The sequence below is a fragment of the Anabrus simplex genome, chromosome 1 (assembly GCF_040414725.1).
Source record: "Anabrus simplex isolate iqAnaSimp1 chromosome 1, ASM4041472v1, whole genome shotgun sequence".
Lineage (NCBI taxonomy): Eukaryota > Metazoa > Arthropoda > Insecta > Orthoptera > Tettigoniidae > Anabrus > Anabrus simplex.
In genome coordinates, this window is record NC_090265.1 from 484,800,423 (window position 1) to 484,816,499 (window position 16,077).

The following is a 16,077-nucleotide window of genomic DNA, read 5'->3' on the forward strand; positions in this document are numbered from 1 at the left end:
GTATGTGTTATCACCATGGTCCCAATAATTCTGCCTTTCAACATTGCGTGTCGCGTCTGGTAACCGCATGCTGTTTAGTACGTATCTCAATGTATTATTATTATTATTATTATTATTATTATTATTATTATGTTGTAAATGTAGGATACATGAGACCTCAGAAACGGTGTCTTACTGTATCACAGTAGGTAATGTCAGATGGAAATTAGCAAAAAAAAAAAAAAAAAAAAAAAAAAAAAAAAAAAAAAAATGCGCCTCAACCCAGGATCGAACCATCGACCTCCTGCATGCCAACCAAAAACTCTACCCACTGCACCAACTGTACAGCACGACGTGGACGTGCTGACAACGGTAGTTACCCTACATATGGTTACAGTGTTGCCAGATTGCTACTCTTTAACGTCCGTTTTCTACCGGATATACTCGCAAGACGAAATTTTGTAAGAGACATTTTTTTATTGCTGGCATGTGAGGAGTCGCGCTGCGACGCCCGAGCGCGCGAATTACGCTTCACCCTGTATAAACAAGTCGGTCTGGAGCGATGTACACTGACTGACAGTGACAATGCAACACCAAGGAGGAGTGGTTCGAAAGGGATGAAAGTTGGGGAAAAAACAGAGACGGCACGGATGAATAATTGATGTTTATTTCAAACCGATATCCAGGTTACACAATGCGCACGGCATCGACTCAGTAGGATGTAGGACCACCGCGAGCGGCGATGCACGCAGAAACACGTCGAGGTACAGAGTCAATAAGAGTGCGGATGGTGTCCTGAGGGATGGTTCTCCATTCTCTGTCAACCATTTGCCACAGTTGGTCGTCCGTACGAGGCTGGGGCAGAGTTTGCAAACGGCGTCCAATGAGATCCCACACGTGTTCGATTGGTGAGAGATCCGGAGAGTACGCTGGCCACGGAAGCATCTGTACACCTCGTAGAGCCTGTTGGGAGATGCGAGCAGTGTGTGGGCGGGCATTATCCTGCTGAAACAGAGCATTGGGCAGCCCCTGAAGGTACGGGAGTGCCACCGGCCGCAGCACATGCTGCACGTAGCGGTGGGCATTTAACGTGCCTTGAATACGCACTAGAGGTGACGTGGAATCATACGCAATAGCGCCCCAAACCATGATGCCGCGTTGTCTAGCGGTAGGGCGCTCCACAGTTACTGCCGGATTTGACCTTTCTCCACGCCGACGCCACACTCGTCTGCGGTGACTATCACTGACAGAACAGAAGCGTGACTCATCGGAGAACACGACGTTCCGCCATTCCCTCATCCAAGTCGCTCTAGGCCGGCACCATGCCAGGCGTGCACGTCTATGCTGTGGAGTCAATGGTAGTCTTCTGAGCGGACGCCGGGAGTGCAGGCCTCCTTCAACCAATCGACGGGAAATTGTTCTGGTCGATATTGGAACAGCCAGGGTGTCTTGCACATGCTGAAGAATGGCGGTTGACGTGGCGTGCGGGGCTGCCACCACTTGGCGGCGGATGCGCCGATCCTCGCGTGCTGACGTCACTCGGGCTGCGCCTGGACCCCTCGCACGTGCCACATGTCCCTGCGCCAACCATCTTCGCCACAGGCGCTGCACCGTGGACACATCCCTATGGGTATCGGCTGCGATTTGACGAAGCGACCAACCTGCCCTTCTCAGCCCGATCACCATACCCCTCGTAAAGTCGTCTGTCTGCTGGAAATGCCTCCGTTGACGGCGGCCTGGCATTCTTAGCTATACACGTGTCCTGTGGCACACGACAACACGTTCTACAATGACTGTCGGCTGAGAAATCACGGTACGTAGTGGGCCATTCGCCAACGCCGTGTCCCATTTATCGTTCGCTACGTGCGCAGCACAGCGGCGCATTTCGCATCATGAGCATACCTCAGTGACGTCAGTCTACCCTGCAATTGGCATAAAGTTCTGACCACTCCTTCTTGGTGTTGCATTTGCTCTGTCAGTCAGTGTATTTCATTAGTAGTTAAATATCATATTGTCATTTCACGGTAATTTTTGTTGCTACATCGAGTGATCTCCGTTAGTGAAGTGGTTAGTCACTGTCGTTTTACCGCTGAAGGCGGTTTTCATTCCTGGTCGATTCATAAGTAGTGTTTGCTGGTCAAAGCAGAAGTTTTGTAGTCGAGTGATCAGAATACTGGCCTTGAGTTCGATTTCCGAATGATCATAGCCGCGAATGGAAATTCCTCTTTCTCGGGGAGTGGATGTTAGGTTATCTGTCGTAGTTCATCCCTCTTAATCTGCATACATAATAACATCACATATGCAAACACATATGAATACATATGATAGCACAATAAGGCTAAAAGCTCCAGTGTTATGTCAACTATTTTTAAATTGTAGGCGAGGCATGTTTTCCGGTTTCATTCTGCCCATACACTCCACTACTAGCTAGTTCCAGCCAGTTCACCACTGCTCTCTAAGGAAAGGCATACTGATAATGCTTGTTGTTTAAAGGGGCCTAACATCGGCCCCTAATGGTACGAAATGAGACGAAATAGAATGACAAATTAAAAGTCCAAAATCCTCCATTGACCATAATTCAAAACGTGAGGACGAAGAATGAATGGATGGATATGAATTTAAAACAATCAGTGGATCCGACCCGCAATGCCTCACATTCACAGAAACTGACATGAAACAATAGTATTACCGACCAAGGGACTGCGTCTATAGCATAATACTGAATCGATGATGCTTTTAGTCTAAAGGGGTCCAAAATCCAAGTCATTGGCCCCTCATAATGGTACTTATCATTAGGAAAGCAGAACCATGCTATTTGTCATGTTGCAGTACTAACTAAAAGTACCGTAGACTCGCAGTATTCCACACATTATGGTACTACTCACAGGTAATGAAATTCGTACATGGAATACAGACCTATGGTGTTTCGCACATTGCGGCGCCATTTACAGGCAACGCAAACCGATGGTGTTCATCACATAGTGGGTACTAATCATAGGCAAGCCAGAACCAAGGTGTTGCTCCTAAAGTGATACTAATCACAGGTACTGTAGAAGCTGGCAATGCACTCTATTGCTATTTATCACAAACTTATTTAGTACCTAACACAGTGGTACTACGCGCAAGTAAAAGCGACCCATAGTGTTTCCCGCGTGGTGGTACTAATCACAAGTATTAACATGGTTCTAATACAATCATCCCTTGGTCGCCGCTTTTAGTTGCCTCTTACGAAAGGCAGGGGAAACCGTGGGTGTATTCTTCGTCTGCGTCTCCCACTGACGGGGGAGAAAGGCATACTGATCTAAGAGAATAGGTGCCTTAAAAAGTGGCATACAAATTGTTTATTCTAATTGTTGTCGTTACGTCGTCGTTATTCATTGTAATAATATACGGCTTTGTACTATGAAATGTACTATGTAACTTTCCTTATCAGGAAACGAGGGGCCCCATTTTCAATTATTGTGGAGAGGGCCCCGAGCTTCTTAGCACCACTTCCATTTCATCTTCTCCCCATATTACTATGTCGTCTGCAAAGAGTAAGGCCTTTCTCTTTGCTTCCCATTTGTTGTTGTACATTCTTGTGGATTTCACCCATGATGTGATGAGGAGTAGATGGGATAATGAACTTCCTTGTCCAAAGTCCTGTTTTTACATTGAACTTTTTTATTTGTCCTATCTTCTCACTACTTACATACTTTTCATACATCGCTTTGATCATATGTACTTCTGCTCTGCCTACCTTCTCTCTTTATCAATGCATCCCAGACCAGTTGCCATGGTACACCATCATATGCCTTCTCAATATCTATAAATGTCATCACTAAATCCTTCCTGAAGTCCCATCTTTTCTCCATCATGTTCCTTAAATCAATCACCTCAGGTTCAATGGTCCCTCGTGCTCACTTAGAAATCAGATTGAAAATCGCCCTCTATTCAAGTAAGCCACCCGGTTGGAACTACGGTGCACCGCTATGAAATAAGTGCCATAAATAGAACAGCAGGCAGAATTTTCAGGTACAGTTGTCACTGATGCATTCAAAATAATTGTATTCAATCAATAATTAAGTCAGAACAAAAATTTTGTGTGGTAAATCTCGAAACTTTCATATATATGTAGAGGAACTTCACACGTTTTGGGGTCTCAGTACATTCATCTTTGCTCCAATAAAACTGGATGTGAGGCTTACGAACCTGGGGTATCAGAATGCAGAGGGCAAAGGAGGCATTAATTTCCTCAATAGTGTCAAACCACTTGCCATTGCCTGTTCCTTCTTTCGTATCTGGGTGTAATCATTGCTCCGCAGCACAAATATTTATTTCCTGCGCAATGTGGGAAAACAACGGATACATAAACTCAAAAAATACAGACAACTCCGATATAGAATTATCTAAATATTTGTCTCTCAGTTCTCCTGACACACCTGGAAAGCTTGTAAAGTGAATACCGATACTAACCCACACCCAGTCACTATGTTTTGCTTTCGCACCCGGGGCTTTAGGTATGATTTCACAGTCATTCGTATCAGATGAACTGAAAATATCTTCTTCAGAATTATCATAATTGCCATCACTGTCCTCCAAATTACTGTTTGAAAACCTTTTAATTAACTCAGCAATAGCATTTCTGTCAATGGCCTTACTAAGCACAGAGCCATGGTTAGGAGACTGACAGACACCTGATGAAATATTTGTGCTTTCAGTCTACAATTGGACAACAATTGTCGCGCCGACACAGATAGGTCTTATGGCGACGATGGGATAGGAAAGGCCTAGGAGTTGGAAGGAAGCGGCCGTGGCCTTAATTAAGGTACAGCCCCAGCATTTGCCTGGTGTGAAAATGGGAAACCACGGAAAACCATTTTCAGGGCTGCCGATAGTGGGATTCGAACCTACTATCTCCCGGATGCAAGCTCACAGCCGCGCGCCTCTACGCGCACGGCCAACTCGCCCGGTGACAACAAAATTATGGTACAATTTCTTAGAAGGAAAGCTGTAGACAAGCCACATTCCTGTTCTATTCATAGAAGTTTGCAAAAAAGGGAAACCCTAGCAGGGGTGGTCAATGTAAGAACTAGAACATACATTATGATTCAGCGCGGTGCGTGAATATCTCTTCATTTGAGTTGAACGCCTATTTAGCCTGAGTAGCCAACGCTCGTGTGAACGTCATGTCAAATCAGTCGAGTGGGTTAATGCAAATTTTAGATCAAAAGTTGATCTATCTCTTCTAAATTCATATTTTTCTTCCTCTATTTCCTTTTCTAAACCCACCAACCTGGGTCCAATGTTTGGGAAGCCAGGCTCTGCCTGTCACAAGTCAGGACAAAGGGCGAGTGATACAGGAGTAACACCTGTTTAAAAAACCTTGGTCCAGCTGACCCGGCTGGTAGTCACATGTAAGGGTCCCTTGCCAGGGTTACGGTGAAGACCTCAACGGCAGTGAAGGCAGAGAAGAGGGACTTCATAACGGTGGAACTGACGGAGAGGCAACCCTCCTATTCGGGGAAAATAGAACAGGAACTGCTGCCTTGCAGTTAGATGTGGGAACTTCAAAGGCTAAGGGCAGAAACCCCGACAGAAAATCAGTAGGCCTGGCTACTTAGAAGGCAGCCCCTTCACCAGGCTTTGTGTGCTGAAGGCCAATAACCTACACGCCCGAGATTAACCTATTGTAGAAACATCAATGAATAGAAGCCGGATGGATAAAATGGATTTGATGGTGTAGAACAGAGTCCGGTGGCGGAAGTTCATTGATGCCCTATGCTCCACTTAGGAGATACAGGAAGTAAGTCAAGTAAGTCATTTCCTTTTCTACTTTCATCCTCATTCCTCCCTCTAATATCCTCTCTAAGCTCTTTGCTACATGTGAAATGAGGGCGATTCCCTTATAGTTGCTACATTCTTTCTTATCACCCTTCTTGAATGCTGCGATTATCAGATCCTTCTTCTGGTACTTCTTTTTCCTTCCACATCACCCGAAATAGTCTATATATCCAATGTAACTCTACTGGTCCTGTTACCTTTTGTCATCTCGGTAGCCACCTCATCCACACCTGATGCTTTGACACTTTTCATCTTCTTTATAGCTCTTATTTCCAACATTATCATATCTTCATTTTGGTTTTCTTCATGTTCTGACTCTTTCTTCAGTTTGTTGAATTGGATATTAAGTAGTTTAGCAAAATACTCCTCCCTTCACTGGAGAACATCCTCTTTGTGTCAAAATTTGTCCTGTATCTGTCCTTACAAATTTTGTTATCTTCCCTCCTGTTTACTTTGCTTCTAACCAATCCATACAATACCTTCTTACTTCCCTTAACATTCTCACAAGGTTTCTGTGAAGTTTTCCCAACACTTCTGTTTCTCTTCCTGACATGCTTTCTATGTCTCATTACACTTTTGCCTACTCTCCACATTTCTGTCTCCTATCCAGCCTCTCCAGGCTTTTTGTTTTTCTTTTACTGCATCCCTTGCTTTGTTATTCCACCAAGGTGTCACCTTTTCCTTCTTTTTCCCTGATACTTTACCACATGTATCTTCTGCACATTTCACCACTGCTTGTTTGAACTTGACCTATTCCTCTTCAACACTGCTAATCTCATCTTAAGGAATTTTTCAGTTCTTCTTGGAACTTCTGTTGTGCTCTTTTTTCCTTTCATTTCCATACCTTTATTTTTCTTTCTCTTGTCTCTTTTAATAGAACTATTTTACTAAGTTTTAATTTAGCTATTACAATTTTATGGTCTCCTTCAAAACCTTCTCTTGGCATAGGTCTCACAACTTCAAACTGTCTGCATTTCTCTCTCTCTCTCTCTCTCTCTCAACTAAAATGAGATCAATCATTGTTTTTGTTCTCCCTTGTCCCCATCCATATCTAGTTATTTTTTGGCTGTTCTTTCTGAAGCATGTGCTGTATTGCCTAAAATTAATTCATTCCTCTCAAAAAAGTCTAGTAGTAGCTCTCCTTCTGATTTTTTATTTCCATGACTGAAAGGACTAATTATTTCTTCTTTACCTTGCCTCGCTGCTCCTATGTCTTCCATTATCACCACTTCTTTATCTTCAATGCACCTCTCCAGTTCCTCCAAGAACTCCACTAGACTCTCTAAGGTGCATGTGCTTTGATAAAATCTTACATTCTACTCTCCAAACAAAGTCTGATTTTCATGATTCTATCATTTACCTGGTAAATCTTCTCCATGTACTGTACCAGCTCTTCCCTCACAATAAAACCTACTCCACTGTTGCAGTTTGCACCTCCTCTCCAAAACCACTGAAACCCCTTCCTAAATCTCTTCTGTCCCTTTCCTTTCTACGTGGTTTTACTCAACCCCAACAATGCAATGTCCTTTCTCCATGTATTTTCTTAGTTCTTCTGTGTTGCCATTAAGGGTAAAGACATTTATGGTTGCAATTTTTGCCGCTGTTTGCCCACTTTTACAGTTCCCCCAGGACGAGAACACCAAGAACTGCATGTCACTTTTGGGGAATGCTCTAACTGTTTCCAAGGCTTCAACTCACTCTCAATCATTTTATAGGCTTTTAGTACGATAGGCTCGCCAACCCAAAGACATTTTATACCTACTGCCAGGATTGTTTCAGGCCAGCCCTAACAAGGGAAAACATATGCTTTTTGCAGCTGCCCCTAACAGTGAGTGCAGATGTTGCTAGATGGACTTTTGTGGTATTATCTCCACCAAGGGACCACAGAGCCTCATCTGCCCGAAGCCATTGGCCTCTTTAGATTGTACTCTTATTTATCCCCAAGTCCAGGTTTGCTTCTTCCATCATCTCCATCGAACCAAAGTCCACCTTCTCTGCTGTAGATGCCATTGAGGTCTTCACTTGTCACCCTTACCAGTCACACCGGGTCAGTCTGCTCTGTGACTCATATAGGCAACATCCCTGTTAATAGCAATTCCACCTCCACTCAGACCGTCAGTGACGCTGTAGACTAACTAAGGCGCCGGCCTACGCCAGCCGCCACATCTCAAACCCCCACCCCACCCTCTACCAGCCAGGCCGGGCACCACTGCCGCAGCAACGGGCTCCCGGGAAATGCCGTAACATCTCTACTGTCTACTTCAGGGATGTTAAGGCCATAAATCAGCTGATTTACTTGTTTCACGAGAACCAGATTGTCTACAGCATGAAGATTCTCTTCAACGGAGTCAGAGTCCAAACCAACACCAACAAAAATTTTGAGACGCTGAAGAGTCTCATTTAACACTTTAAAGAGCAATTTCACACCCGCCCTCTTTACGATAGGAAATTCAGGAAAGTTGAAATCCGTGGTGCTCGCATCTCTCAAGATCTGGAAGCCATCCATACTAAGGTCAGGTCAGGTCAGGTGTCGGTGAGAAATCGGTACGCTACTGCAGGTAGAACAATGGAGGGAAGATGAGGAACAGGGAACTGTTGCTGAGAAGTGTGGAAATAGGAGGAAGAGAAAAGGTAGGAAAGGGAAATGTAGAGTAGTGGATAGGAAAAGACAGGTGGAAGAGGATCATGGGAGGGAGAAAAGGGAGGAGGAAGTAGCTTCTGCAGCTGCCAGGAAAGATAGGGCTGTGTTAGCTTCTTGAGGTGTGGTGGTGGCTGTATGGAGTGACAGAAAATTTGTGCTTGTGAGACCACACGGAGTGGAAAAGCGAACGGCTGGCTGTCGCTCAGGTGGCCTATTGGCGTTTTCTGCTTGGGCAAAGGAAACTTTTCCCAGAGTTGGGCGGATCGTACTGGGGTTGGGTCTTACAGTGCCCTTCTTTGATGAGGAGAGGCAGTTCTGCTGATTTTGGAGCAGGTGGAAGTACATGGTAAAGTCCTGGTAGCTTGGCTGTATGCTTTCGCCCCCAAGTTAGCACACCAGGGTTTCTTAGTACTAATCTCTCTTCATTGGGCAGTCTTGGGAGCTGTGTGCCTCACCACAAATGATGCACTTTGTAACGATCACTCACCTATTTTCGGTTACCGTCATCTGGAACTCCATCTATGTTCATATACTCGCCGCTACTTCTAACCGGCCTTGGACTTTCTCTGCTGCCTCGCCGTGCATCCGTCCTGGTGAACTGCTGACTACACACTGAGTCTCCTCTGGGTTACGTCATCCGCTACGTCAGTGTCCGATATTTCTCGACATTTTGTGTACTTTTTTCCGGAACTTTCTGCAGCGGTATAAAGGCTTCCCCCACATACTCGGTCTTCAGTCCAGCACTGATTCCGAGTGTGGTTGGAGGGTCGTCTGAGGACTTCCCAGTATTTGCTGGGAAGCTCCACTTCTTTTATTTGCTGTATTGGGTGAGCAACAGAGTATTTATTTTATAATTACCACTATTATTCTTCTCCTATGGATTTTGGAGTTATCTTCATTGCTGTGGCCGGTTTTCTTTTAAGCCTGATATGAGTGATATTTTTCCTTAACAAATGAACATCGAGTAATATGCAATTTCAAGAGTTAGTGAGTGATTGAACTTGTGGCCTGGACGGTACAACTTATCACATAAAACTGTTCCTGCATTTGGCAATGTTTATACTCAGGCGACTCCTATTATTGTGATCCCCGTCCTTGGTCCTTCCCGTGCCTTTCTTCTCCCTTTGTTTACCTTTTTGGAAATCTGTGTCCATATTCTCCGAGGCTTATAGGTTACCATGTTCATTTGATTAGTCACATATTATAACTTGTAAATGGTCTAGGGATTCTATTCTAATGTACGTCATTCACGATGAGTGTTTTCTTTTGTGTGTCAGGTTATAAAATTTTGAGTTGTAAAATTTAAAATTGATTTCCTTGTAGAAACAATATACTGTTTTGATTAACCTTTTTTTTCTTCTTCTTATTACATCCACTAACCTCCAATTTGTCCCAGCTCTTTTCTCCTTGAACGTCTTGTCAAAAGAATCTTAATCAACCAATACGTTGTTGCTATAAATCGTCACAAAATGGTAGCAGAGTAACTCACCCGATTTATTTACTGTTATCTTTTTTCAATTTTTCTCCTTTTTTACTCTTTGTTACTGTGCTCTTTTTTTCAACATGGCAACTTTTTCCAATAATTTTCCATTAAATTCTAATGTACCTCTCAATCTGAACATTCATGTCGAGAATGTATCTGACATTGAAGATATTGTGTTAGTCGGAAGTGGTGCCAATGAATGGGGCGAGGAACATCGGTAGCTTTCTTTTACTGTGGGTAAGAGATGAACTGTGCCACGGCTGCAATCTCAAAGCCCTTGGCTACCAGCTTGGCATGGATAGCTTCCAGGTGTTCAATCGTAAGATTAACTGGACTTCCTACCGCACCAGAATATCCTCCAAACGAAATGACAATTCTAGGGGGCAAAGCCTGTTGGAGATTGGCAGGCTAGCAGAGTAGATTTCATCAGCTGTCATTAGAGTTCGAGGAATTGTTAGCTATAAGATGTTATGTTACAGTATTCAAAATAATTTTGTTCATTTGAGCAAGTATTGGAATCAAATTGAAATATAGAACTCTGATTCAATTAATAAGTTTACATACTGACTCATAATTGAAAAATAATGTGACAAAATTTCCTGTTTTGTAGATTATCCACTTCTTATGTTAGAAATTTCACAGTCCATTTTTAAAAATAACAGATGTATGCCAAGAGCCACAGGCCATTAAGAATGCTCAAAAGGGACTAGCTGTTCCTTGAATTGAACAGGATCTGGTCCTCAGATACTGCATCAAGAATTTGGAATGCCTGGAACTATTGCTGCAGGAAGCTTTGGTGATGGTGTCTAAGGTTAAATCATCCACCAGCACTGTAAAAGGGCTTCAAGAGAAAAGGATCATAGAAAAGTTCGACCTGGTGCTTGAGAAAAATCTGGTTAGGAGACTTAACTTTCTTCACTGAGCAAGCAGCTACAAGGTGATTACATGGAAATAAAAGTTAAATTTAATTTGATTCCATTTTTTAAATACAGTGCTGTGACCACCTGTGATGTGTAGAGAAGTTTTTCGATATTTAAGTACCGTATGTGTTTTCAGATTCGATGGATCCAAGCTATCTTGGAAGAGATGATTGTTGCTCAGTGCTACAATAATGCTAAGTCCATGAACTGGTAGGTTGTACGTCAAAAGTTTTGAAATGTGATCTAGTAATTGCTGTATTTATTTTGATTAATGAAATAAAAATAAAATAATTTCAAAATCAGGCTTGTAAATAGTTCTTCTATAAATCATTACACTTATAATCTTTTGGGGTTCCCTATGAGAATCAACATCTACATCATCTGATGGCCAAGCAGGCATCACTTTTTTGGTGATGAGACAAAGTCTCTCTGAGTGCATTGGCAGTGCCGGTGGTTTGAAGTAGCCTACGCAGTGGCCTCCACGGTATGCATTAGCCATATTACATGTTATAAACCTCACTATTGGTCCTATTGAAAATTTACAGTTCAAAAATAAATAAAGATGTTCACTAATCCACCTGAGATGTATTAGCCATGCGTCTTGGTGGATGTGCTATGTACCAACTGATGAGCCGAACACAGCACATGGGGGGCAAAACGCTGGCAACTAGGAATGAGTTAGGTGGAAAATTTATAATGTCCAATAACAGACCATTTATGTTGGTATTATAAATTTACTCATTTGGACAAATATTTCAGGTTCCCTATGGGAATCAACATCTATATCAAGAGATGTTTCATCCATCCACTAATTTTTATCACTTAGAATTTCTCCAACACTTTGTCTGCTTATGGTTTTCTTCCACATCAGTTAAAAATGGTTTGTAATGTTCTGCTGACTAGCAGGTGGATACTGTTTTTTTATAAGCACACACTTCTTGCTTCTCTCTTATACTTAATGTCATTCATTTATTCATTGTACAAGCTTGTGCACACAGGAGAGATACACTACACAGACAGGACTGAAGTTCTTAACAGATCAAGGTGAGCTACTGCCAAGCTCTTTACCCTCAAACTGTGTTGCCCAGAGTACCAAAAGCCATTCTCAGGAACAGTCCACAGTGGTACAGTAAATCCCTTATGCTACACCAATCGAGATAATGGGTTACTAATGAGGGTCAGTAGCATCCAGCCTGTTCACATTCCTAAAGGATTAGGTAAGAGCCATGTTTCCATTTGAAGATAAAACTTCTAGGTTTCTATTGATAATTTTAAATAAATACTAAGCAGTGTATCAAATACACTTTTAACACTGTACAACAATTCTGCACCTGTGCTACCAATGACAGATGGTGGCAGTGGCATTATATCAAGGTAGTTAATATGCTACTTTGATCAAGAATATCTGTTCGTTGCTTATCGTGGGCGATAACTGAGGGTGGTAGTATATTATGATATATAGGGAGTTGACTGAATGAATAAACAGGGTTCTTTCAAGCGCAATCTTCAATGTCTCATGATGCCATGGCCTGCAATATGGGGAGAAACTTAAATGTCTTCAACCAACTATGGTCCTGAGTGTGCTAAATCAAATCACTTAAAAACAGCAATATAACCATTTTGTTCTACTTAAAAGTTTCTGTTCAAATTATCTATATCATTTGTGACACTGTTTTCAATAAGGTGGTGCATTTTTACATAAATTATTGAAAAACACAGTATTATTAAGAAACTACCAATGTTATTACAATTTGCTTTACATCGCACTGACACAGATAGGTCTTATGGCAATGATAGAATGGATGGATGGATGGATGGATGGATGGATGGATGGATGGATATATACATCGATTTTAACTGGCAGTGATACAGTTAACCAAAGTTCATTAACCAGTGAATACATAAATAACATAAAATAAAAATATAAACATATTTTAAAAACAGACTGAAACATATTACTATGCTATCTTACTGTACATAAAATATATATTATACTACACATATAAAATAAATGAACATTTTTCTTTCTAATATACATACATCATTATAGACCGTTATGCCTTTCAGCGTTCAGTTTGCAAGCCTCTGTGAATTTACTAAACGTCGCCACAATCGCCTGTTTGCAACTAGCCTAGTGCTGTGGCCTCATTTAGTTCTACACCTTTTATCTTTAAATCATTAGAAACTGAGTCTAACCATCGTCACCTTGGTCTCCCTCTACCCCTCTTACCCTCCACAACAGAGTCCATTATTCTCCTAGGTAACCGATCCTCCTCCATTGGCCCTACAGGGCCACCGAAGCCAGTTTATGACCACAGCTTCATCCAATGAGTTCATTCATAACTTAGCCTTTATCTCCTCATTCCAAGTACCCTCCTGCCATTGTTCCCACCTGTTTGCACCAGCAATCATTCTCGCTACTTTCATGTATGTTACTTCTAACTTATGAATAATATATCCTGAGTCCACCTAGCTTTAGCTCCCGTAAAGCAATGTTGGTCTGCAAATGGACCAATGTAAAAATAGTTTCGTCCAGGAGCTGACTTCCTTCTTACAGAATACTGTTGATCGCAACTGCAAGCTCACTGCATTAGCTTTACTGCACCTTGATTCAATCTCACTTACTATATTAACATCCTGGGAGAACACACATCCTAAATATTTGAAATTATCTACCTGTTCCAGCTTTGAATCGCAAATTTGACATTTAATTCTCTTGTATTTCTTACCTTCTGACATCAATTTAGTTTTGGAAGGCTAATTTTCATACCATACTCATTGCACCTATTTTCAAGTTCCAAGATATCAGACTGCAGGCTTTCAGTACAACCTGCCATTACGACGAAGTCATCAGCATAGGCCAGACTGCTTACTACATTTCCACCTAACTGAATCCCTCTCTGCCACTTTATACCTTTCAGCAGATGATCCATGTAAACTATGAACAGCAAAGGTGAAAGATTACAGCCTTGTCAACCCCTGTAAGTATCCTGAACCAAGAACTGATTCTACCATCAATTCTCACTGACGCCCAATTGTCAACATAAATGCCGTTGATTGATTTTAATAATCTACTTTTAATTCTATAGTCCCTCAGAATGGTGAATGTCTTTTCCCTTGGTACCCTGTCATATGCTTTCTCCAGATCTATGAAACATAATTGGCTATTCCTCTTGTAGCATTTTTCAATTACCTGGAGCATCCTGAAAATCTGATCCTGACAGCCCCTATGTGGTCTGAAACCACACTGGTTTTCATCCAACTTCCTCTCAACTACTGATTGCACCCTCCCTTCCAGGATGCCAGTGAATACTTTACCTATTATATTAATCAGTGAGATACCTCAATAGTTGTTGCAATCTTTCCTGTTCCCTTACTTATAGTACGGTGCAATTACTGCTTTTGTCCAATCTGAAGATACCTTGCCAACATTTCATGCTAATCTTATTACTCTGTTAAGCCATTTCATCCCTGCCTTTCACTATACTTCACCATTTCAGGTCTAATTTAATCTATTCCTGCTGCTTTATGACAATGGTGTTTATTTACCACCTCTTCCACTTCCTCAAGCATAATTTCACCAACATCATTTTCCTCCTCCCCACGAACTTGGTTGTTCGCGCCACCACCAGGAAGATTTCCTTTTATGTTTTGAAGATTTTTGAAATATTCCTTCCACCTGTAAAGTGATTCCCTGGGATCTAATGAATTCACCTGAATTACCCAAAACACGGTTCCTTTCCTTTTCCCCTCCCTTCCTAAGATTCTTTATTACTGACCAGAAAGGTTTCCTTGCTACCTGACCTAGCCTTTCCAGGTTATTACCAAAATCTTCCCACAAATTCTTTTTTTGGATTCAACAACTATTTGCTTCACTCTGTTTCTTTCATCTATGTACAATTCTCTGCCTGCATTAGCCCTTGTTTGGAGCCATTTCTGATAAGCCTTCTTTTTACGTTTACAAGCTGCTCTCAATTCATCATTCCACCAAGATGTTTGCCTTTTCCCATCTTTACACACAGTTGTTCCTAGGCATTCCCTTGCTGTTTCTACTACAGCATCCCTGTATGGCATCCATTCTCTTTCTATATCCTGAACCTGCTTCTGTCCACTGTTCAGAACTTCTCACTAGACATATCCATATACTTCTAATTTCCTCGTCCTGGAGATTTTCTATCCTTATTCGTTTGCAGAGAGATTTCACTTTCTATATCCTTGGCCTAGAGATACTACAGGTCAGATGGTGGTCTGTATCATTGAAAAATCCCTGGAAAACCCGTACATTCTCCACAGATTTCTCAAAATCGAAGTTTGTTAAGATATAGTCTTCTATGGTTCTGGTACCCCTACTCTCCCATGTGTAGTGATGTATAATCTTATGCTTGAATAATGTATTTGTAACTGCTAAACCCATACTAGCACAGAAGTCCACCAAACGCTTTCATTTCCTATTAGGTTCCATATCTTCCTCACATTTACCAATCATCCTTTTGTATCCTTCAGTTTTATTTCCAACTCTCGTATTGAAAGCACCCATTAGCACTATACTATCTTTGCTGTTGACCCTGACTACGATGTCACTCATTGCTTCATAAAACTTGTCGATTTCACCCTCATCTGCACCCTCACATAATGAATACACTGAGACACTTCTCATCCTAATTCCTACAACTGCCAAATCTACCCACACCATTCGCTCATTTACGTGCCTAACAGAAACTATGTTGTGTGCAATAGTATCCTGGTGAACAGCCCTACCCCACACTCTGCCCCTCCCTTTTTAACACCCGTCCAGTACACTTCATAATCTCCTCTCTCTTCCACGATATCTCCCCTTACCCGAATGTCACTTACTCCTAGCACATCAAGATGCATCCTCTTTGCTGACTCACGCAGTTCTACTTTCTTTCTTCCACAAGCCTATATAAAAAATGTGGTACATTATTGTACCACCTTTTTATATTAACAATATCATTTATATATCGTGGTACAAGTGTGTACCAAATGCCTGGGTTGATGTGCTAGCAATTGTGGACTGTGCTGCCAGCTAGTTTGAGGTCTAGGAACCCACTGTTCTGTCCAGTGAGATATGATTGCAAAATGGTACACATTTGTACCACGCCCGTTTGGAGGTCTACCCGTGAGCGTGCGCTTGTGTTCGTCTTTGCATTACAACTGTATTTCAAAGAAGGTAAAAGATTTCTTGCAGGTCCAAGGTATATATCTTTTTG